This window comes from Glycine max, chromosome 6 (assembly GCF_000004515.6).
Source record: "Glycine max cultivar Williams 82 chromosome 6, Glycine_max_v4.0, whole genome shotgun sequence".
Taxonomy (NCBI): Eukaryota; Viridiplantae; Streptophyta; class Magnoliopsida; order Fabales; family Fabaceae; genus Glycine; species Glycine max.
The window spans coordinates 44541329-44547696 of record NC_038242.2 but is presented as its reverse complement, the minus strand read 5'-3'; positions in this window follow the sequence as shown (position 1 = coordinate 44547696).

The window sequence follows — 6368 nt, the reverse complement described above, 5'->3', positions numbered from 1 at the left end:
AACAAATTATGGCGTGAAAACATTAGTTTAAAGTTATTATCAAAATAGTTACAGGAAATCTTTCGACTAAAATTAATCATTAGTAAAGCTGGTAATACTCTACGTCAATATTAAGATAGTGTTAATTTTTAAGAGCATATTGAGATGTTTTAAATTTTGGGACTCAAAGTTAATTTCGGTAAAAGTAGTTTTGGGGCCTTAATTAGCTAGGTGTGGAGGGTGATGTGAGTTTAAGGTATGCCCGACTCTTAATCGTAGACGGCTTTCTTTGTCATTCACATATCTTGGTATGAAGACTTAGAAGCCAATGATCGATAAATTCAAGAGGAAGTTGTCATGTTGGAAGCACAAAGTGTTATCTTTTGCGCAGGAAATTGTGCTTGATTAACTTAATTTCGTCCTCTATGCCTTTGTTCTTCCTTTCTTTTTTCAAAACTCCTCAAATGGTGATTGATAAATTGATTTTCTTACAAAGAAACTTTTTATGGGGTAGTGGGGAGGGGAGAAAGTCTATAAAGTGGTGAGTTGAGATAAAGTGTGTAGTCCTAAAATTCAAGAAGGCTTAGGGGTGTAGAATATAGGAATGTTCAATGTGGCTTTGTTGGGTAAATAGAGATGAGAATTGTTTCATAATAAAAATTATTTGTGCAGAAAGGTGTTAGAGTCAAAATATGGGTTGTGGAGGGGATTGTTGAGTGAACATGTTTACGAGAGGTTCGTGTGTGATATGGGGAAGTGGGAGGATGGTGGTCTTGGGATCTTAGATGGGGTCGTGAGAAGTTTTTTTGGGAAGAAACCATGGCAAGAGATCTTCTGCAACTAGTATCACGAGTGAAAAATCAAAGGGAATCCCTTGATGGCTGGGTCTGGAAAGAAAAATAATGATGGTTCCTACATGGTTCAAGTGGCATACAAAGAGCTTCTCTTGGAGGCTTTGGGTAGACAAGATATCCAACTTTTTAATACCTTGTGGAAGTAGGATATTCCTCCAAAAGTACGTAGCTTTTATATATATATATATGTTATGGAAATTGTTCATGGAAAGATCAGTTTAGCATTAATATTTGTAAAAGGCAAATTACTAGGGATTTGTATTTCTAAAATTCTAAATTGTGAGAAACATATGTATTCTAAAAACAAAATCTATTCGATGCGTCAAGTCCTTTCCTTTGCTACATACTCTAATGCAACAATGAATTTTCCTGCTCTGGTTGCTCAAAATATTGTTTAATGGCTTCCAAACTAACCTTAACGGAAGAAAATGTAGGGTAGAGATGGATCAATTCGATATTTCTAGGTCGATTGCTCGGAATTTTAGGACAAAATATGATGGCGACGAGTTCCTGTTAGTTTTATACCGCAATCCATGATTAACATCAGAAGCTATTGTTTCCCCTGGTGGCAGAGTAAAATTGACAGGAGTGATGGAATTAACAGTATCTTTCAGTCAATACTTGCTGAATGTCCCTCCAGTATTCCTGATTATTGAGAAATGGAAAAAGAGAAAGAAGAATACCAGTTTGAAAACTCAATCAGCAGAAGCATTATACAACAATGCTTTTGTGGGTAACAGGAAGAGCTAATAAGTCTTTTTTCAGAGCAGGCCTGCGTTTGCGTTCCTTTGTCTTCAGTTGATTACAAAGAAATCAAATTAATGTTTCAAAGGAATGCATTAAAATAACTATTTGGTTTAAGAAAAAAAAATAAAATAAAAGAGTAATGAATACTATTAAGTATAACCGTTGAAATTGAGCCATGAATTACAATAAAAAATAGTGATGAATATTAAACTGAAGATTTAATTTGAAATTGAATAGTAAACATTAATGATTATGGAAAGAAAACAATGAGTAAAAAAAGCAGTAGAAGAATTGGCATGTAAGCAATTGTGCATGTGACAAGATTAACAAAGTGACATAACAGCCTATGGTTGTGTGCCTCAAAATTTATAAATAGATAGATAGGTTGTGATGGTTCAATTATTATGGACACAATCACTGCCGGCGAACGTCGTTTCCACGATATCAGTACAACGTTGGTGCTTTGGTGAATGTCATTGAATCTATAGCGGTGACATTTTTGTAAATACCACAACATTAACGATGACGTTTTTGGCCAAACCCGAGGTCGTATTTGAGCGCCTCACAAAACAACGATGTTTCAGTGAAAAAGTCTTCGTATTTGACTACAGCCAATGAATACAACGATGTTTTTTAAGAAATCACCGTCGTTGTTGCAATTTTGCAAATTAAATTTCATTTTTAGAAAAATTGTACCACCATTACCTTTTAATTTGTTGTGCCCTTCCTGCCTGTCATGCGCACACCCTAGCAACCTCCTTCGTAGCCTCGTAACCATTTGCCCTTCATCTCCTACGTTGTGCCCTCCCTTGTGGGCTTCCGCGTTTCGTCGGTGCCGGTAACTTGTCCGGGGTAGGTTGTGTCCAACTTTTGTGAGGTAAGTATACTTTGTTAATTACTTGTCAGTTTTGCTCATTTACCAGTTCCTTATACTCTGGCATTAGGCTTGGTATTTAGAGTTGAGCTCGAACTCTAGGGTCTGTTGGACTAAGTTGTGCATAAGCAACACGAAAATATAAAAACAGTACAGTTAACCAAGCTTGTCCTTAATTTATTGGGTGCTATGGTAAGTACTGTGTTCAAAAGTGAAAATAGTTTTTTTAATTGGTATTGTACACTTTGAGGTAACAACGTATGTATGATAAAACTATATAGGTGAGTCATGGTTTTGAGGGACAAAGAGAACACTTCTTGAGGCGGGAATGGTAAATAATGATGATGATGGTTTGTGGGGTTTGCTTAAAATTAATATGAATATGAGGGTATACAAAGAGAGACAATGAAAGAAATATATTTTGGGATTGTGTTTTTTTGGATGAGTACATAGCTGTTTAACAAATTGCACTACTCCTTTTTTGTTTTATTTTTGGTTTAAGATAGATAGACCAAAATTAAGGAAATTATTAGACAGTTTGAGTTATTAAAAATTATATATTTGACCCTTGATTTATTGCTACCTATACAGTGATTTTAATGCTTTGGCATAATTGTTCCATGCTTGTGAAAAAATGTTTCTTAATTTTCAAATTGTTTTTTATAGTGTGTAACTTACAGTGTTTGCATGAGCTCCATTAGGGGGCCTAACCACTTATAGTGTGTAACTTACATTTTTTGCATGAGTTCCATTAGGGGGCCTAACCTGAAAATTTAATTGAACACTACAACCCAGGAACAAACAAATAAAAACACTTTACCTCTCCCTGCATTGATACACAGATGGTAGATGCTAATTGAATCCCAACTCCAATTCCAATAACATCAAAGAGAGTTGAAAATGCCTCTCCTTTAGCAAATAGGTCACTGAAATTTCCTTCTTTGGCAAATGAAGAATATATAGGCAACCTTGTTGCTCTTGCTACAACAACTGCCATCCCCTGATAACTCCATAATAACAAAAAGAGATGTTGATAGTCTAAAATAAATGTTACTTTTATTGGAAATGTACTATATATAGGATGCTAAGAAAGATGACAAACAAATGGTTGAATGAACTATGAGCACTGAATCAAAATGTGTAATTATTAAAAAAAATAATAAACATATAAACCTTTGAAAAATTTCCTAAGCCTGCCATTTCAAGAAAAAAATGTGGGCATAATGGAGAAAGCACTTCCAAGCCAGTGCCTATATCATAGAGCGCATCAGCTGCAACAAATGTAAAGCTAATCATAGTTCCACAACTTGAGAACTTAGCAACTAAGACCTAAAATAACAAGAAGAGAAGGCAGTGAAGAAAAGCACCAGCCCAAATGCAAACCTAATAGTCTCCATCGTTTAGGTTCAGAATCCATTGTACCTCCCAAATTGCTACATATTAGCTTCCCTACATCGCGAGAAGCGCTAAGCGAGAGAGGAAGCACAGGCGCTAAGCGAGGCGTTAAGCACAAAGATGCAGGATTCGTTACGCGCGTTAAGCGCGAGGCACACGCCAAGCGCGCGATCCAACAGAAGCATACGCTATGCCTGCAGCACGTGCTAAGCGCACGATCTGAACACGCTAAGCGCGGGGTGTCGCGCTAAGCACGCCTATGAAGGCCCAAAGCCCATTTCTACACCTATAAATAGAGATCCAAGCCAAGGGAGAATGTACACCTCGCCTCAGAGCACTTCCCTAAGCATTCCAAGCCTGAGCTCTCCCTTTTCTCTCTATATTCTTTATTTTCCTATCCATTCTTTCTTTCACCCCAGTTGTAAAGCCCCTCAATGGCCATGAGTGGCTAATCCCCTAGCTAGGGCCTGGCAGACCTAAAAAGCCAACGATGTATGGTGTACTTCAAGAGTTATCAATGCAAAGAGAATTTCTTCCAGGTTTTATGTTCTAATTCTTTTCTTTTCTATCTTGCATTTATGTCTTAAATTTATTTTGGGTTTTATTCGCTCGGGAGAGTGTATTTCCTAACAAGGGTTTAAGAAGCAATGCATGCATCAGTTTTAGGGGTTATACGCTTGGGAAAGGGTAACACCTAATAGAACAAATAAAGAAAAAGGATCGTCGGGCTAGCATTGCTAGGCATAGAATGATGGCCCAATGCCCATGCGTTTAGCAACATCTAGAATTTAACTTAATGCATTTTAATTATTGAATCTTCACAAAGACATTTGGGAGATAGGTAGTTAAAATACGCTTGTCATCATGAGGCATCAGGGACAAGTAAAATTAATAGATGTGGGTAGAACTAATTCAACTACATTGGTAATGAACATCATAACTTCATGCATCGTAGGCCAATTAGGTTTGTCCGGTCTTGGCATTTTCATTAATTATCTTTCTAAACTATTTGATATAGCAGTAGTAATTTACTCTTACACTTATTCTTGTTTTTACTATTTATTTCTTACTTACAAATTGAAGAGTATTCAATAAAGTGCAATAAAATCCCTGTGGAAATGATACTCGGACTTCCGAGAATTACTACTTAGAGCGATTTGGTACACTTGCTAAACACCTCAACAAGTTTTTGGCGCCGTTGCCGGGGATTTTGTTCTCGCACTTAATTGCCATACTATATCAGTTTGTAAGCTTAATTCTTCTAGTATTCTTTACTTTCTCTTCTATTCTTTCTTTCTTCTCCCATAAATTGCACGGGTAGTGCCTTTTTGTTTTTATGTGAGGTAGAACTGCATCTGGAGACGTTGTTCCTATTAACTTAGAAATTGAAGCTACTTTTCGGCGTAACAACTCTGCAAGAAGAAGAAGGGAGCAGGACACAGAAGGAAGCAGTTACACCTCACCTCCTCTTTCTCCAAATCACACTCAGATATATGGACGGGGAACCGGCACGAAGAGTCACACTAGAGGATTTCTCTAATATCGCCACTCCTCAGTTCTTCACAAGTATTGCAAGACCGGAGGTCCAAGTAGCCAACATCTCCTACCCGCACTCTCTTATTCAGTTAATTTAGGGGAACCTCTTCCATGGTCTCCCAAATGAAGATCCATATGCGCATCTAGCCTCATACATAGAGATATGCAACACCGTTAAAATCGTCGGAGTTCCAGAAGATGCGATACGCCTTAACCTCTTCTCCTTTTCCCTAGCAGGAGAGGCAAAAAGATGGTTGCACTCCTTTAAAGGCAACAACTTAAGAACATGGAAAGAAGTAGTGGAAAAGTTCTTAAAGAAGTACTTCCCAGAGTCAAAGACCGCCGAAGGAAAGATGTAGATTTCTTCTTTGCATCAATTTCCGGATGAATCTCTCAGCGAAGCACTAGACCGTTTCCACGAATTGTTAAGAAAAACACCGACACACGGATACATCGAGCCAGTATAGCTAAACATATTCATAGATGGCTTGCGACCTCAATCGAAACAGTTGCTAGATGCATCCGCAGGAGGGAAGATCAAGCGATGGAGCTCATCGAGAACATGACGGCTAGCGATCAAGCAATCCTTCACGATCGCACTTATGTTCCCATAAAAAGAAGCCTCTTAGAGCTCAGCACGCAGGACGCGACTTTGGCACAAAACAAGCTGTTGACTAGGCAAATAGAAGCCCTTACTGAAACCCTCAGCAAGCTGCCTCAACAATTACAAGCGGTAAGTTCTTCCTACTCTTCTGTTTAGTAGGTAGAAGGATGCCCCACATGAGGAGGGACACATGAGCCTGGACAATGTACAAGCCAACAAGACCCCTCTCGAGAAGTAAATTATATTGGCATACCAAATCGCCATGGATTCCAGGGCTACAACCCGGGAAATCCATCCGGATTCAATTAAGGGGCAACAGGATTTAATCACGGGCCACCGAGATTCAATCAAGGAAGAAACTTCATGCAAGGCTCAGGTT